The sequence below is a fragment of the Notechis scutatus genome, chromosome 1 (assembly GCF_049901735.1).
Source record: "Notechis scutatus isolate UNSWTSFEM ecotype Mainland chromosome 1, rNotScu1.2, whole genome shotgun sequence".
Lineage (NCBI taxonomy): Eukaryota > Metazoa > Chordata > Lepidosauria > Squamata > Elapidae > Notechis > Notechis scutatus.
The window spans coordinates 287,565,535-287,585,044 of NC_142009.1; the positions used below are offsets into that span (position 1 = coordinate 287,565,535).

Genomic DNA, 19,510 nt, shown 5'->3' on the forward strand with positions numbered 1-19,510 from the left:
TGGTTGGAGAATCAGGTGTTTACATTAATATATGCCAGTCAGTCTTAATAAGCTTGGAGGGCAGAGGAAGTTATTATTGAGTGACCTTCTACAAAATAAGCATGTTGCTAAGGGCTCTAACCCTGCCCTGTTCAGACTGATGAATCTCATTTCTAATGCAAAGGCTTCGTAAGAAATCCAAGTATTCTCTGTGCAATCACAGAAAATAATCCTTATGTCTCTTGTAATGTCCAGAATTGCCACTTATATACTTCTACTGTACAATGAATATTACAATACATATTATTTTTTCTGCACAATTGTCTACATTTTTCAGTTGGCAAGAATAGAAAAACTTATTGTCAAGATACTTACATTGAAAAGTCAGCTCATTTTAATACTTCTCAAATAGTCATCTATTCTGCTCATGAATTATAATGCACAGAACACATCCAACAATACTCGCTTTATAAAAAAAAAAAGATGTGTCTATATGATTACATATTTGTTTTCAAATAGATCTTGAGCAGATTTTGAAGCATGCATTGAAATTCATTGAAATGATAAATTCATGGTTAGATTTTGATTTGCTTTTAATCCAATTTTAGGTATAATACATTTCACCTTTTCATAGTGGTTTTGCTTATCTGTTGGCTCATGAAGCCATCAAAATTTGAGATAGGCTTTTTATTTTGTGTCATAGTATCTGTAGATGAAAGTAGAAATCAACTAGTTAGACAGATGAAATCAATCAAATATCAACATTGTCACTTCATTATTATTTTATTTTGTTGTGAGTGCCCGATTATTTCCAGTGTATATGGATGTAATGGCAGCTTCTTGCTATAAAGTGGGTGTGATGCAGTGGTGTGATTCAAATTTTTTTACTACTGGTTCTGTGGGCATGGCTTGGTGGGCGTGGCAGGGGAAGGATACTGTAAAATCTCTAGTCAGAGGTATTTCCTGGTTCTCCGAACTACTCAGAATTTCCGCTACCGGTTCTCCAGAACTGGCCAGAACCTGCTGAATACCACCTCTGGTGTGATGGAGGGCTTAAAATAGACTAATCAGGAAAAATCCAAGTTTATGCTTCTAGCTGATAGTAATCTATTGCCATGTGATAAATAAACTATCCATACAAAGGAATATTCTCCTCTCATAATTTGAATACTTGTTTTTTACTCAATCAAACTATTTTCCATTGTTAAAGGATAGGTTTTCAGTGTTTTTGTTTCATATACAACTGATCAGGGGACACGTTTTTCTATGTGCTCTTTATAATATTTTGGAGGCTTCTTCAGACACACTGCTGCCTACATTTGGTGGGATTGGTGGATATCAGGACAGATCTTTCGATGGGATCTTTCTCCTAGGAAAATACGCTTGGCATTCTAACTACATTTAGATTTTCCTCATTGGGCAGATTTTTAATCTTTAATATTTTTGTTAGTTTAATTGCAAGCTTTTCTATGTGTATATTATTTTTATTGTTGCCTTTTTAATGCTTTTGTTTTTAGTTCTGTAACTACTTCAAGAGCATGCCAATCATACAGAGTGTAAATTAAATAAGTGAAGAGTCAAAACAATATTTCAAGCTTAATAATTTGGTCACAATGAAACTCGTTACTTTGTAGAAATGTTGGAATTGAACTATATTAGATTCCATTTCACAACTGTAAATAGCATATAGTTAACCATGTTTCAGGATCTCAGCTTAAATGATTAAAGAGTAATTGCATTTCATGTATTTATGTTGTCATACCTAATATAGTCAATGTATTTGCCATTTCTTTGGAAATGAAATTTTACTTAGGAAGTGTCAACTAAATATTTGTTGCCAGCCAAATATTTTTGGACGGTGAGTGCACATGTGAATGTCAGCATTCAAGTGCTTAACAAAGGACCAGCATCCAGTTCAAGACTGATCTGTTTCTGTTCCATTCCATTTTGCTTCTACTTATTCTCAACATGTTCCACTATATTTCTGGCTGAATACGCAATTAGAAAACAGGGTACCTGAAAATTAATTCATTAAAAACAAATTTTAAATATGTATGACTAAATCTATACTAAATGAAAACAAAGTATTGTTCTGCCAGTAATGGCACTGCAAAGTTTGGAGAAGTTTAAAATCCAAAGGAGAAATATAATCTTTTTGGCATATTATTTTATGAGGTATTATTAAGTCAGTTTGTATTGGAATTTATAAAGACTACATTCTTCAAGTATTCTGATTTTGAACATTCATGATATGCTCATTCTTTTTAGTTGTAGACTAACGATTTCTCAGAAACTATTCCTTGATTGAAGATATGAAAAATCCACAATCTAAATATTTTAAATTATTAATAGCTTAATTTGATTGAATTTTCCTTGTCAAACCTAAAATAATTATGTAGGTATATATGTAAAGTACACTTCAATCCCTGCTTACTTGAGAGCTCACCCTACTATGTCAATGTAATAAAATTCTTCATACATGTAATACTGTGTTTCTCATATAATAAGGCCAGGTCTTATTTTTTTTTGAGCCCCGAAAAAATGGCTAGGCCATCTTTTCGGGGGTGACTTAATTCCCCCCCCCCTTGCATCTTCGGGTGGGCAGGCGGCGATGGCTTGGATGTTGACCTTGGCGGTGGGGCACTTCGTATCAGGGTCAACGCAGGCAGCACCATATCCAGGTGTGCAACAAAAGTACTTCCTAATGGCAAGCCCCCCCACCATTTCGCATGTTTTAATATAGGCCTTAATTTGGGGGGAGGGGCTTAATTTCATTTCATGCCATTAAAACATGCTGGGACTTCCTATTGGGGGAGGCTGTATTGTTGGAGAAACAGGATACATTGTATGCCAATAGATTTTATTGGATTTAATTGAAAATAGTCAATTAAAGTATGTATATACTATATATGTGGCTGTATATTTGCAGTCTTAATAGAATGTCCCATAGCAATTATAGATATTTTATTCATATAATCATGAAAATAACTTTATTAAGGCCAGCAAAAATGTGCCAGAAGGAAGGTGGGCCTTCTGAAATCCATTTTGGCTCAGTGTTTCTTCCCCTTCCAAAAAATTATGCACTCACGCCGAGGAAGAAAAGAGGATATAGGGAGTATTTGTATGCGTTCAATGTAAATGTTGTTTTTCTGCTGAATTTAATTGAAATCCAAGATCATAAAAACACGTTCACCATATTTCCTTTAGGAAATTCAAAATTAAGAATTTTATCATAACATGCTAAAAGATGTAATCCTTTGTAATTCTGAGAGAACCAATGAAGCACCATGAGAATGAATGAAGGCAGCTGTTCAGAAAGCAGGAAGTATGGATCCAAGCAACTATGTACTAATCAGTTTGTCATTTCAATGTGAAATAGTCCTATATGTACTTGGATTATAATAAATAAACTTTTTGAAAAAGAAATCAAAGCAAAATTACCATTATGATTTTTTTTTCATAGCCTGTAGCTTGGTAAATGAAAGCAATATACTTTATATATCAACTGTAATAAAACCTTTGGTAAATAAATATAACCTAGTCTCAGAAGCCCTCATTAGATGAGGAAGAAGATAAAAACAAAACATTGCCAGAAGAACACCCTGTGATCCAAAACCCCAGCCACAACAGTGTCAAAATGATGAAATGTGTGTTCACACAAGCTCCACCTTTATATACTTGCATCAGGACACAGTACTAGTACAAAAGGACTAAAATTCTATGGAGTTTCTCAGTCATCTAGGTTAGGAGTGGGATTCAAATTTCTTAATAACCAATTCTTATGGGTGTGGCCTAATTTGTGGGTATGGCTTGGTGGTCATGTGACTGGGTGGTCGTGGCTTGTATGTAAATATATAAATATTTATGTAAATATTGATTTTTTTCATTTAGGCAGGCAGATTGAGTTGCTCACAAAATCACAGATTCACTAAGATATCTATTTTTCTGCAGTTGGCTGAGTCTGCACTGAAAAATAGAGCTTCAGTCTTAAGTTCAGCTCTGCTTTTAGATTAGCTAGAAAGCAAGAAATTCAACAATTTCCTGCTTTCTAGCTAATCTAAATCTCCTGGCACAGCAGAACAGCTGATGGTCGGGGGTGGGGAGAAGGAAAAATAGCAACTTAGCAGGCAAGTTTGCCAGGTAAGGAGTGAGTGGGCAGGGCCAGCCAGTGGCGCGATTTGCCGGTTCTCCGAACTGTGCAAAATCATAACAACCGGTTCTACAGAACCGGTCCAACCAGGTAGAATCCCACCACTGATTCCAGGTCATGATTGTCCCAAAGGTGCTTTTTTCAGGAGGCAACTGGATTTTCTTGGTGTTTTTTTTTTTCTTTGAAGACATTTTAGGTCTCAGAGCTGAAAAAGCTTCTTGGATGAGAAGTGAAATGTCTTCAAAGAAAAAACAAGAAAGTCTAGTTGCCTCCTGAAAAAAGCACCTTTGGGATATAAAAGGAGTAGAATTTGAATTGTAATGTACAGTTCCTCCAGGTCCCAACAAAGAGACCGATTGTGGAGCCAGCTCTTGCCCACAGAAGAAAAAGCAGATTCTGACCCTGCCTGGTGGCTTCTTTTATATGGCATCATGACAGGAATCTTATAGACCTCTTAGTCAAAAACAGCAGAAGACAGAGAAGTAAAGGAGTATATAATTGCACTGTCAGCAAACTGACCTGGCAGGATTAATATCCTGAGAGAAACCTACCAAGCCAAGGTGACCTGCATTTGAGCAGGCTCAGAATGTGCTGCTACTTATGGAACATATTACTTTGTATTTAAGTATCAAAAATCAACTAAAAATTAGAAGACAAATGGGTTCAAAATGCTTGGATTAAACATTTACATGATTCAGTAACTAAAAGTCTAATACAATTCTAGACAGAAGTAGACTTCTAGATCATGAGAAGAAATAACACCACAGTGTACTTGGAACACTATTTTTATGGTGCTGAAATGTAGACATTGGAATAGTTAACACACAAAAGGTAATTTAATAATCATATATAAATACCCATTGCAAGACCAAATGCCTGCACTGCCATGCAGAATTCTTTTTTAAAAAATATACAGTGTCAGAATCTCCCATGTGATTCTGAAATAGTAAACTCACTAGCTCCGGCACTCTGAAGCTATAATATTTACCCAAATATTCACCCTTCTCTTTTCAACTTACTTGGATGATTGAAACATCAGTCTGAGCATTGGCTGTCCATAGGGAATGTGTTAAAAAAGCCAATATGGCTGTGGTAATCATGTGAATAAAATTCCATCTTTTTTTACTCTTTGCTGTTACCTCTACTCGCTTTCTTATTATTTTGCAACCCAGTTTGTGAGATCTGTATAGGTAGTTAAACGTTTGTCCCAAAGGTATTTTTTCAAGAGACAACTTGACTTTCTTGTTTTTTCTTTGAAGACATTTTGCTTCATATCCAAGAAGCATCTTCAGTTCTGATTGGATGATGGGGGATGGAAAGATTTATATTCCTTGCACACATCTGGTCATTTGCATTCTTTTAGTGAGTCGTTGAGGCCATCTGGAGGTTTATCTGTGTCATCAGGGTCACAAATGGGAGTGGAGCCTTCTTGGAACTATTGAAATCCTTCCATTCCCCACCATCCAGTCAGAGCTGAAGAAACTTCTTGGATGACAAGCAAAAGGTCTTCAAAGAAAAACCAAAAAGTCCAGTTGCCTCTTGAAAAAGCAACTCTGGGACAACCATGACCTGGATGACAGAGAATCTCCATAGATGTGTAGCTAGACTTTGTACAATACTTTGCAAATTACAAAGAACGGTATAACTATGAAGTTCAGGTTATTCTTTTATTCTTCTAATATTTTGTTTCATTATCTGTATACGCTAAGAAGTGGAATTGGGAAAACCATGTAGTTTCTCTTTAATGTCTGTTAACGTTAACATGTCAGTGTCCAAATACTGTGCACATATAAAGAAAATGAAGTATGTGTGCCAGGAGTTAGGGACACCCACAAGAATAGTCACTGGTTCCAAAACAATATGTATAACTCAGATGACCAAACCACAGTGCCTTTTAAATGTGCACTGTGTGTAGCTGCAGGCATGTCAATGAGCTTAGTGATTGTGGTTGCAGATTCCTCTGCCCAGGTTGTTGTCCCATCAATTTGGATGTCAATGAATATCACCAAGATAATATAATTTGTTATTAAATATGCACTTAACAATGGGCAGATTCTCAAAATATTTCTTTTTGTGAAAGGAGTGGTCAGAACATAGAGTTTCAAACGATCTTTTAGATAATGGGTAGATTATCTGTTGAGATAATTTCACAATACTAGTTATTTCCCACAAGAAGGATCACTGAAGTTCTTCTGCCTCTGGAATCAATAGATTTCTGGATGCTCTATGATTTGAGTTGTTGAAGAAGCCAGTGTGCTGGAATGGTGAGATGAGGCAATTTATTAAAATAATTGTTCCTTAATAATCTCTTTGACTTTATATATCCTGCATTATACCCTAGTGTAGTGTAGAATGAAATTTCTAGAAGCTAATGGTTAGAGTGTAACAGAACATGCCACATTGGTGCTGAAACTTTTTATACTAAAAAATAAAAATAAAAAGTTTTTATTTGTACTTCCATTACATTTGCTGAGCTATTCAGAGTTCATGAATGCCTGTCTAATGACTGGACTGCTGAAGCCATTGTCACAAGTTTGTTGAATATTTTGAAAGTAAAATAGCTTGCTTCCACACGGATTTGATGTCAGATTTGAGAAAAACTGAAATGGAGGATTCATTTTTTTTTTTTATAAAATCAGTTTCAGCTGTTGCAATTTAGGACACCTGTAAAATTAATATGAAGTAGCTATAAGGATGACCCCTAATTAGTCCTATTAGAGCTAATTAAAACAAACTAATTGATGGAGTGGATCATCAAAAGGACTGTGATAAATGCATTGTTGATTAAAGAAAAAATAGGGAAGCTCCTCCTGAAGAAACATTCCCCAGACTGATAAATATTGGTTAGCTTTGGCTAGTTACCAGAATTAGATTCCTTTGAAAAAGATAAGAGTATGAGGATACACTCCCAGCTCTTCTCCCTCCCTCCCTCCCTTCCTCCCCCTCCTCTCTCTCTCCCTTCCTTCCACCCTCCCTCTCTCTCCCCTTGTCCCTGTCCCTCTCTGAATAAATACATATTTCCTTTTTTAAAAAAAATATTCAAGGGATTAAAATATAAAATACAAATGAAAAAAATAAAGACAAAACAAAGCTAGACAAGAACATTTAAAAAATGTGAACTAAAAGGACAAAAAACAAAAACATTTATCCCCCATAGTTGAACACTAACAGATATATTTCAACAATAATAGCTTCCCTCCTTGCAAAACAGGATCACAATTTGTAAACGTCTACACCTATTTGCAACCCAATTTGACCTGGATACATTGTATATATGAAGAAAAATAGATTAAACAACAGCAAAATTAAAGTTCAAAGCCCTCTGTTAATAATATGTTAGTGTAATTTACTTTACAATACAATATGTATTGTAATTTACCACAGTTTCTTATCTACACAAATCACCCCAATCTTTATCTTTGATCCATCCAGGATCAAATACCCTCATTTGACTCTAAATAAAACATTTCTTAGAAATTTAATTAGGAACTTTCCCAACAATTGCATCTAATTTCCAAACTTTATAAGCCTCTGTTGTAAATATTTCTGCAGCATACATTGTTGAAAAATTCTCCTTAAAAATAGAGCCTTCATCTTGCCAAGAAAGTCCAGGCCATCCTTCATCAATTCCATTATCCCAAAATTTCTTGTATTCATGTTCTTTTCCATCTTTTCTCACAGATCTATAATTTTCAAACCAAGTACTTCCTTCGCATTTGGCATCAACAGATCAGATTCCAATTCCTTAAACTGCAAATCAAGTCCAACTGTTATTTCTTTCTTTGGGATATTGTCGTAAGTTTGGTTCAAAGCCATTTTTGACCCATCAAATATTTTCAAATAAAACCTGTAAGTTGGAGAGCTTTTTTTTTTCAAGTAGATAACAATAGTACTTAGACTTATGTACCACTTCATAGTGCTTTATAGCACTCTTTAAGAGGTTTACCGTGTCAGCTTATTGACCCCAACAATCATGATCCTTATTTTACCAATCTTGGGAGGATGGAAAGCTGAGTCAACCTTGAGCCAGTCAGGATTGAACTCCTGGCAGTGAGCAGAGTCAGCCTGCAGTACTGCATTCTTACCCCTGCACCACCACAGGTCCCAGAAAATTTTATCTCCTTTTAAAAACACACTGTTCTTTCTAAGGACAAGAGAAACACATAAATCATAATCCAGTGTACACAGAGAAAGGTCAAGATAGTTTCTCTCCAAAATGAAAAATGATTTAAAAATGGGGAATTTTCCCATTAAATTTTTTTTTTTAAAGATAAGAGTTCCTTTTAAAAAGAGCTAGAAAGAACAAATTTTATAATAAAATAAGTTTAAGTCCAATTGGATGACTGTATAAGTTTAAGTCCAATTGGATGACTTTCACTACCTGAAAAATATTTTTTCACCACAAACTTCCTTACGGTGAAAATGAAAGTGATTTGGAGTTCAATAATCTGTAAAAGAACAAAAAAAGAAAGTTGTAAAAGCAAGGGATTATAGAACCAGCAAAATGAGGTAGCAAACTAAAAAGAGAAAAAAACCCGAGCCCCTTTAAAAAAAATCCCCCCCCCCCCCCCTCCCCCCCCTTTTTCAAGATCACCTCTTCTCTGCAAGTGCACATTCATCCAGAGGTCATCTTGGGTCCTCCCTAGACTGCCTTCAAAAAACAGGGAGCAAAGTTGCCAAATAACCAGTTTTGATGGAGAAATCAGCTGTTCATTGGTAGAAGAAAAAGAATTGCCCTCTGCTCAACACACTATCTTGGAGGAAGTTGTGAATGTTTCCATCTAGATCTAGTTTTGAGATTGATTTAAACCATTTCTATGATGGGCTACTTTTATTGTGAAAGAGTTGATGGGATACAGCCCTGATGCTGTCTCTTATTGAATTTGTTGGTGGCTTTTGATACTACTGGCCATGGTAATTTGGGAATTGGGGATACAAAGGATTGCTTTAAAATTAGTTGAGCTTTTATCTGTAAGGTTGAGTAACATAGGTACCATTTGTTCCCTCTCCTTTGAAGGTGCTATTTCGTTATTGATAGTCATATAATTTTATGGGTTATGTAGGTAACTAAAAGAAAGAAGGACATAATCTGTTAGATAGTCTTCCAGAAATACTGACCCTCAGGCTGCAACTAGTGATTGTGTGATGTAGCTGCCATTCTTCTGAAAAATGGCTGCAGCACACAAAATAAAATTCATTTACTGGCTAATATCTGCTCATCTTTACAAGAAACATGAACATGGACTGCAACTTGAAGGTTGGCTGGATCCAAAGGAAGGTTCTGAGCTAGATACAAAGGAATCTACTAAACAATTACATTGTCCCCAATAATTCTCATCATTTTTTTAAAAGTGGCGACTTTCTATGCTTTTTCTTGTCCACCCATGTATTTTAAATATTTTTCCTAACCTTATACAATAAGAATAGCACATGTATATATATGTGGTTGTATGAGCCAAAATGATGTGAATCATCTAATTGTGTGAATTGCATCATGACACAAATAATGAACATTTTGATATGAATTATCATCCCACCTGATGATGTGATAATGTGTTTATAATTTTATTTGCTCTCTTTCCTTAGAAAATCATGTACAAGTTGCAGTATGAGATAACATTTTAGTTTTCAAATCTCCATTCTATATGTAGAACAAGACAAGAGTCACAGGATATTAAATGCATTTCAGACAATTGCAGGATTTTTAATTGGGGATAAATGTGTTACAAAATCAAGCTAGCTATTTCTGTGCAACTTGACACATTCAAATCCCAGATCCAAAGTTCCAGATCAAATCTCACAGCTGAGATTTGATGCTGATTAATTGAATGTAAACTTTGATTACAGCAATAATATGTGAACAGTGAGCACCACACAGCACACAAAACCATTTATCATTGTTTCATCATTACCTGTATTCCATTTCCAAACTCATGTAATTTCTGGGTATTTGGATTTTTAGCTTCTCACTCCAAACATTCTTTCCTGGTTCCTGGACACCATTTGAGCTTAAATCACTTTTATTTTGCTCAGAAAAAAAGCTAGCTAATATATAATATTAAATATACACTTTATAATTATTTTTAAAAATAGGAGAAGGAAAGAGGATAAGATGTGTTCACCACCTTGAGTTATTTGTAAAAATAATAAAGGAGAGATATAAACAAACAAATAAATGAACAAACAGCCAAACCAAGTTAAGGGACATGCTGAATTTTGATGATGCTTGGAAAATAATAAATTCTTCTAGACTATAAACTTGAGAACGTTTTCCCAAAATTAATCATTGCCAAAATGAAACTTTCCTCTCCTATCAAAGAGCAATTTTAGAGTGGCTATCTATACAAACCTTCTCACTTCAATGACTGCTGCAAATATTTAAAAAATGTTTTTTTAAAACTGTAATTGTAACTATATACAATTATGTGAGGTTTAGTGCTTACATTCACACGTTTATATAAAAAGTGTGAGAGAATTTGGTATAATATAAAATATGATTGTCTAATCAAGGATTTCCTTTTTTCCAATCTATATTCTATATTGGATTATTTCTTACTTGCTTTACAGTAGTAGATCACCTACCCTGGGAAATATATGAGAATGAAAAGCACCCCTGTGGATTTTGGTAGATTTCAAACGGCTTTGAATACCATGTCTCTGAATCATTTGGGGTTGATGGCCAGATACATTTCCAAAGATTATTAGGTGCAATTAGATTATTACTTGTTTTTAGGCCATTTTCTTAGCTTATCTCATAGGGTTCCATCTTGTCCTTTATCATTTTAGTGCCTTGTCCTTTATTCAAGGAAGAAAACTTGCAGTGCTAAAAATACATGTGCATGTAAGGATTTCTAGGTACCACATAATCATAGAACAAATCAATCCAGAGATCTCTTGTGACACAAAGAACCAGTCTCAAATTAGTATATTTTGGTATGTGAAGACCAGGCATTTTGAGAAGTCTATAATACTGGGAAAGATAAAATAAATGAATGGCTAGCAGTAAAATGGATGGTGATGAGTACACCATTGAAAGATCTGAAAGGCCAGGTTGGAAACAGATTATTTTGTGAAAGATCTATCTGTGTGGTCCCTAAGAATAGATGTTGACTTGATGGTGCATTATAGTTAATCAGTTGGAGGGTGAAGTGTCAATTGGCTGGGAGTTGGTGGGCTATTGTGTTGAATTTCATTATTCAATGATTTTGAGTTTCTACCATAGACATTGTACTGTATTGTTGTTTCTTATGGTTATATTGTGCGGAGTCTTTTGACTGCAGTAGTCACAAATGTAATAAAGAATGGCCAGAAACAAAACAACATAAATGTTTCTATATTGCACCAGTCATATCACAGTATCACTTGACAACCTAGCTCAGTTAATGCTTTTGGATGATCTTTAAATGTGGACCCAACATGAATGAGTTGCAGTACTCTGGACATTATGTGGCTGTGTCAGGGATATTTGAGAGAATATTGGTTCAAGAACATAGATAACTTGTGTATTAAATTTAATTTAGCAAACAACTACTTGCCATCACAAAGGACATTGAGAATCAAGCAAAACATTCAAGCAGTGCATCTGATATTTCAGGAACAGCATATTGCTTCAGAAGTCATTGAATTCCAATAATTAATCCATGCTTCCTGTTGACATTCTGGTTTTAATTTCAACATATTCATTCATTCTTAATCAAACACAGGCAAGTGTTAGATGCAAAAAAAAAAAGCAACAGGGCTGAGTGTATATTTGCAATATCTGACTCCTAAACTCCAAAAATGTGTCTCGGTGGTTTTAAGCAGATAAATGATGGAGTATCATAAGCCAGAAGCAGTCAGTTCACAATTTCTTCTGGATATATTTTTGTTTATTAATAAAGACTCAGAATTGGTGTAGAGTATTATGAGGAGGCTTAAAACTAATTGGGGGGGGGGGGACTTCTAAATTATTAGCCTGCAGAGCTTTATTGAATATGATCCTGCCATTTTGTCCATCCCCCAGTCAGAAGAGGGAGCTTATAGCTTATAGATAGGGCACATTTTGTACAAACAATCAGTTCCTACATTCAGTCCTTGGCATCCTCAGAGGGGATGGGAAAGTCCCTTACTTGAAATTTAGGAAAACCACTACCAGTATATGAATCAATGAATGAGAATAGAACTGGAATGGACCATCTAATCTAATCCCTTGCTTAAACATATACTTGATTAGAGGAATCAGTATCATATCTCAGCTTAAGCAATGTCCTATATTGTACCCTTGTACCTCATCCAGTTTTGATCCATAATTCAATGTATTTTTATTTTCATTTGACAGCAAGTATTTGGAATCCTTATAATCGTTATTACACAATCCTGATCCTACTGTGATGTTGGAACTGGCTTCAGCTCAGACCTGATACAAATGTGGCAGGGATGCAAAAATTGTCAAAGTTCTGTTTAAATAACCAATAATCAGTCAGGCTATGCAGTGACTAAGGAGTTGAAAAGTTAATACTCCAATATCTATGGCTCTAGGAAAGCATACACATTAATCAGTAGATGTTAATATAAGGCTTCTATCTGCCAAATCATATTCTCTACACTGTTATTTCTTACCTGTTAATAGAAATGCTATATGGGATTTGCTGCATAGTAGTAGATCATGTAAATACTTTTTCTTTAACTGCAGTGTATTTCAGTGGATTGATTCTATTGCAAAATATTTTTCAATGTTTAATTAGAAACTGCTTAATTTAATGGCTAATGTAGAATATAATTTGTAAATAAAAGAGGGGGAAATCCTGTCAATGACAATGATTTATGATGAGATATCTACCTTTTTGTTGATTAATATTGCCTCTTGATTTTCCAACACTTTTATATCAATAATTAGAGAGCTAATAATACCTTTCTGAAAAAAGATAGTTACAATAGTCTGTATATTTATTTGTATCCTACCTTTCTTCCAGTAGCTCAAGACTGTGGATATATTTTCATTTTCCCCCATGTTCCCATAGTGTGGAAAATAATTTGATGAGCTTGTAATTTCAAGGTTCCCAATTCAGCATACGCAGACTTCCCTCCTGAATTTGCAGGGATGAAATGTTCAGTCCATTTGTTTTGTGTGTGTGTGTATGTGTGTGTGTGTGTGTGTGTGTACATGTGTCTTGGGGGCTGTTTTACATTTTAAATGTTTAAAATACTCATTTTTCTCTTTAAAAAGTCAGCTCAAAATGGTCAATGTTGCCATTATGGAACTAAACTGAAAACACACCCCACACCCCAAAAATGCAAAAACAGCTGGGCCAAACATAGGCCCTGCCCATTCTGCTAGTTCATGATGTCTTAAGCCCCACCCATTGTGGCTTCTAAACAAATTAAAAGGCAAAGTGTAACCCCTTTCACTTGAAGAAGGGTGTTCTTCTCTGGCCTTGGCTAAGAGAAGTTACTCAGTACTCCCTGAGCTTCATCATTGAATAGGGATTTACATCTCAGTCATTTACTGTCACTTTCTAATCACAGATTTAATTTGTACTTGATTTCATTCATATTTAATCTTCTGCTAGTTAGATGAAGTAGACCTTTCCCCTATAAGAATATAGTGTATATAAATAGCATAGGCAAAAAGAAGTGGCTTGGTGAAGAAATAAACTACTTTAAGAAGCAAATAAGCTAAAACATCAAATCTGAAGACAGATGCTTTCTTTCACACTTTGTTTCTTGCTTCACCCTTGTATCCTCTTCCTTTACTGTATGCCCCACAACTGACCCTTTTGCACATGTGGGAAGAGTTATTTCCAATTTCTTTTAAAAGTTTCTTCATCTTAACAAAACAAACCAACAGGTATAAAAAAAAAAGGAAAGCTACTTCGAAATCTTGCCTGGAAGGGTCTTAACAGCATATAAATGTTATAATAATAATGTATTAATACCAGACCATTCTGCCAACCCCCATGTATTCAAGTGCAACCCTTATTTCATAACCTTGCTTTTCCCTTAGCAACGTGCATTCCTGCTACTAAATAAAAGCAATTCAGTAGAAAGAGTGATGAATAAAAAGCATGTTATTTAACTCATTCAAGCCTAAAATAAAATACAGTGTCAAGTAAAAATTGTCTCTCCTATGTGTAAATTAGGAATTGCATTTTAAATGAAAAGCCCCCAACTGCATTTTAAGCATATTTCAGTTGCAGACAATCTTATAAAATAAACAGTTTCAGTAAGCCGTCATTTGAAATTGACATGATTATTTTTAGAAAAATTAGCATGTGAAAAGATTGTTTTATTTTATTGCTAAATATACTTTTTACAGGATTATTCTTCACCGACATTTCCTTCATTGAATATGATAACAAAGCATAAATCAGGGTCACAAATTCATTCTTGCCCCGTGGGAAGAAGGGATTATATGTCAATAATCCTGTTAATAGTAAGCATGGCCACTAAGCGTTTCACACTGCAGTAATTTGTTAAACTGAATTTGAGAAATTGAGACATCAAATGAAATTAATAAAATGTCTATTTTTATATTTCTTTATAATTATTGTTTGTTTGAAATTAGTGATAGTTAAAAAGGCACACTTGCTTTGCCTGGAAATGCATTGGACCAGTTCAGTAAATTATTTGATAGTTCCTAGCCATTTTTTTTTCACTCAAAATTCCTTCCTTAAAATATTGCAATGGTCAACTGGGTGAATGCTATGTCTGGATTATTAACACTGGTCAATTATAAAGCCTACTTGCCATACTGGCTGCAGTACAAAGTTATATGCCATAAGGATTTGAAACAAATCAAAACCATATTCCCATGCCCCTTGAGTCGTTAAAGTACTTATTCCATAAATAACTTTTAATCTGGAGACTATGCTGGAGTCTATCACAAATCATATATAATTTACCCGTATATTTGAACTTTTTTTAGTCCATGGTTCTATTCAGATTTGCATGCTGGCTTATAATATGAAATTCTTAAACAATGTCATATTACAAAGTATAAATCGCATCAAGCAAAATTTTGACAAACAATGAAGAGAAAATATGTAAGAACCTTAATAATGTTTTCTATGGCAAGTAAGTATGCATCAGATGGCCATTGGGGCAGCATGTTATGGGCATCCCTATCAAATAACAGCCATATTGGCTGGATCTAATTATAAGACCCATGGACCAGAAGACAAGCAAAATGCTAAGCTGCAGACACTACATTTTTACATTTTTACATTTTTAGAAAATGCCTTAGGGACTCTGTGGAGTCAAGAGGAATTATTGAAAATATGCTTTATGCTTAAAGCTTTAGCTTTGCTGAACATTAGCTTCCAGTTCTTTTTGCTGGTAGAATAAAATAGAATAAAATTCTTTATTGGCCAAGTGTGGTTGAACACACAAGGAATTTGTCTTGGTGCAAATACTCTCAGTATACATAAAAGAAAAGATACATTCATCAAGAATCATAAGGTACAACACTTAATGATAAGTCATAGGGTACAATAAGCAATCAAATCATACTAGGAAACAGTCAATATAAATCGTAAGGATACAAGCAACAAAGTTACAGTCATACAGTCACAAGTGGGAGGGGATGGGTGATAAGGAGTGATGAGAAGATTAACAGTAATAGTAGTGCAGACTTTGTAATAGTTGAACAGTGTTGAGGGAATTATTTGTGATGGCTTTTGGGAAAAAACTGTTCTTGTGTCTAGCTGTTCTACAGCAGTGTGCAGTGCTCTATAGCATTGTTTTGAGGGAAGGAGTTGAAACAGTTTATGTCCGGGATGTGAGGGGTCAGTAAATATTTTCACAGCCCTCTTTTTGACTCGTGTGGTATACAGGTCCACGATTGAAGGCAGGTTGGTAGTAATTGTTTTTTCTGCAGTCCTAATTATCTTCTGAAGTCTGTGTCTGTCCTGTTGGGTTGCAGAACCAAACCAGACAGTTACAGAGGTGCAGATGATAGACTCAATAATAGCCTTTTCCACTGGATGTAGATTCTTATTAAGAAAATACTGCATTCTAATTTGTCTAAAAGTCTGTAGAGATTTTCAGTCATCCAGGTCATGCTTGTCCCAAATGTGCTTTTTCAGGAGGCAACTGGACTTTCTTGTGTTTTTTTTTTCTTTTGAAGATGTTTTGCTTCTCATCCAAGAAGCTTCTTCAGTTCTGACAGAATAGTGGGGAATGGTGGGGAATTCCATTCCCTATTATCCATTCCTTCCATTCCCTACTATTCAGAGCTGAAAAAGCTTCTTGGATGAGAAGCAAAACATCTTCAAAAGAAAAAACAAGAAAGTCCAGTTGCCTCCTGAAAAAGCACCTTTAGGACAATTCTAATTTGTCTGTTTCTTCATTTTATAATGTCTGGTCACTATGGTCAGCTGTTCCTCGGATTTAGCCAATCCTGTTGCACTTGTAAGCCTTCACCCCAATTTTAATGAATGGAAGCTCAAAAATTTCAAAAGTTTATCCTGCACATGATCAGTAGACTGAACACCTGATTATATAAAAAGGAGTAAAACCATTTGTGCAGAATCTCTATCACTATATGTCATTAATAATATATTCCCAATCAAAGATGCAGTAATATACAGTGGTGTGCTAGAGGCAGTTTACAAGAAGTGATTATTAAATTTTGTGGAGTTTGCAAGCCAATTGAATAGAGCTGAGGTGTGACATTTAGTATGCTGATTGCCTGGTGGCTTGCAGCAAGGAACAGCAGGGGCTATGGAGACAGCAGAGCAGGTTGTTATACATTTACCAGCACACCACTGGCAATACTGTTGGTATCCCTTGTTGTCTGTTGCAGAGCAAGGTTGAGGAGCAACAAACTATCTGGGCTCTGGTAATATGTGCTCAGTATATTTAATTTTGATGTTTTTATTGTTTTTATTGCTTTGAAATGCTATTAGTATTTTAATTGTAATATACACTGCTCAAAAAAATAAAGGGAACACTTAAACAACACAGTGTAACTCCAAGTCAATCACACTTCTGTGAAATCAAACTGTCCAATTAGGTAGCAACACTGATTGACAATCAATTTCACATGCTGTTGTGCAAATAGACAACAGGTGGAAAGCATAGGCAGTTAGCAAGACATCCCCAATAAAGGAGTGGTTCTGCAGGTGGTGACCACAGACCACTTCTCAGTTCCTATGCTGTCTGACTGATGATTTGGTCACTTTTGAATGCTGGCGGTGCTTTCACTCTAGTGGTAGCATGAGATGGAGTCTACAACCCACAGAAGTGGCTCAGGTAGTGCAGCTCATCCAGGATGGCACATCAATGCAAGCTGTGGCAAGAAGGTTTGCTGTGTCTGTCAGCATAGTGTCCAGAGCATGGAGGCAGGCCAGTCCATCAGGAGATGTGGAGGAGGCAGTAGGAGGGCAACAACCCAGCATCAGGACCGCTACCTCTGCCTTTATGCAAGGAGGCACAGGAGGAGCACTGCCAGAGCCCTGCAAAATGACCTCCAGCGGGTCACAAATGTGCATGTGGCTGCTCAAACGGTCAGAAACAGACTCCATGAGGGTGGTATGAGGGCCTGACATCCACAGGTGTGGATTGTGCTTATAGCCCAACACCGTGCAGGACGTTTGGCATTTTCCAGAGAACACCAAGATTGGCAAATTTGCCACTGGCGCCCTGTGCTCTTCACAGATGAAAGCAGGTTTACACTGAGCATGTGACAGACATGACAGGATCTGGAGACACTGTGGAGAACATTCTGCTGCCTGCAACATCCTCCAGCATGACCGGTTTGGCAGTGGGTCAGTAATGGTGTGGGGTGGCATTTCTTTAGGGGACCGCACAACCCTCCATGTGCTCGCCAGAGGTAGTCTGACTGCCATTAGTACTGAGATGAGATCCTCAGACCCCTTGTGAGACCATATGCTGGTGCGGTTGGCCCTGGGTTCCTCCTAATGCATGACAATGCTAGACCTCATGTGGCTGGAGTGTGTCAGCAGTTCCTGCAAGACAAAGGCATTGATGCTATGGACTGGCCCGCCCGTTCCCCAGACCTGAATCCAATTGAGCACATCTGGGACATCATGTCTCGCTCTATCCACCAATGCCACGTTGCACCCCAGACTGTCCAGGAGTTGGGGGATGCTTTAGTCCAGGTGTGGGAGGAGATCCCTCAGGAGACCATCTGCCACCTCATCAGGAGCATGCCCAGGCATTGTAGGGAGGTCATACAGGCACACGGAGGCCACACACACTACTGAACCTCATTTTGACTTGTTTTAAGGACATTACATCAAAGTTGTATCAGCCTGTAGTGTTTTTTTCCACTTTAATTTTGAGTGTAACTCCAAATCCAGACCTCCATGGGTTGCTAAATTTGATTTCCATTGATAATTTTTGTGTGATTTTGTTGTCAGCACATTCAACTATGTAATGAACGAAGTATTTAATAAGAATATTTCATTCATTCAGATCTAGGATGTCTTATTTTTGTGTTCCCTTTATTTTTTTGAGCAGTGTATTTTCTTCAATTGTAAGAGTCACTGTCTGAGATGGGCAGCTATAGAAATGGAAGGAAGGAAGGAAGATCAATTATTTATAATATACAATAAAATATTGTATATAATATACAATAAGACACATGCACTAAATATTTCTGAAGTTTATTTTGAATCTTCAGTTTGGGCAGAATATAAAAGCCAGAATAGTTTTGATTGACATTTAATCGGTGGCTATCTGATATGGCCTGCTGATTTGCCTTTAAAATCTTTACTCTCTCTAATTGTACTTTAATTAACTAGATATATTTATGGAGCTTTGGTATCCTTAAATAAGTATTTTTATTGTTTTTAAAATGTTTTATTGTTTTAAATATTTTATACTTTTGGAACTGTAAGCTACCCAGAATCATTGAGATGGGCAGCTAAAGAAATTGAATACATAAATAAATAATTTTAATTGCTTGTTACAGGTTTTTTTTAATGCTGCCTTGATTTGGCTGTCGCATTGGTTTCATTACCAATTAAATGAATTATTTCATGGGTAAAAGACATCTGATTGGTTGCTAGGTTAGACATTAGAGGCACATTTGTTCTCATTCAGCATTGGGACATTTTAGAACAAAAATATAACAAGACCCCCTAGAAAGCCCTAGACAAGTTAGGTAATAATTCTTTGTTGTTACATCAACAAGCCTTAGCTCTTAGTAGCTATTGCATTGTTATTGATCTAATTTTATTTGAAAATAAGATGAGAAATAATGTTAGTGGTTGTAAAAGCCTGCGTCTAGCAATCCAAGATGGTACTCAGTCAGACCCAATCTTTTCTCCATTGTGATACTTTATATGACAAATAATGTTTTTACTTAGGGAAAAGATGATTACCCCTGCTGCAGACTAAAACTACCTTCTACCTTCTGGGGAGTTTATCACTTCATTG

At 35.9% G+C, this 19,510-nt stretch overlaps 1 protein-coding gene across 14 annotated transcripts in view; it reads left to right on the forward strand.

The window, feature by feature from the left end:
* Positions 1-19,510, forward strand: part of NPAS3 (neuronal PAS domain protein 3) — a 783,057-nt gene that overhangs the window by 659,976 nt on the left and 103,571 nt on the right. The window lies entirely within an intron of this gene.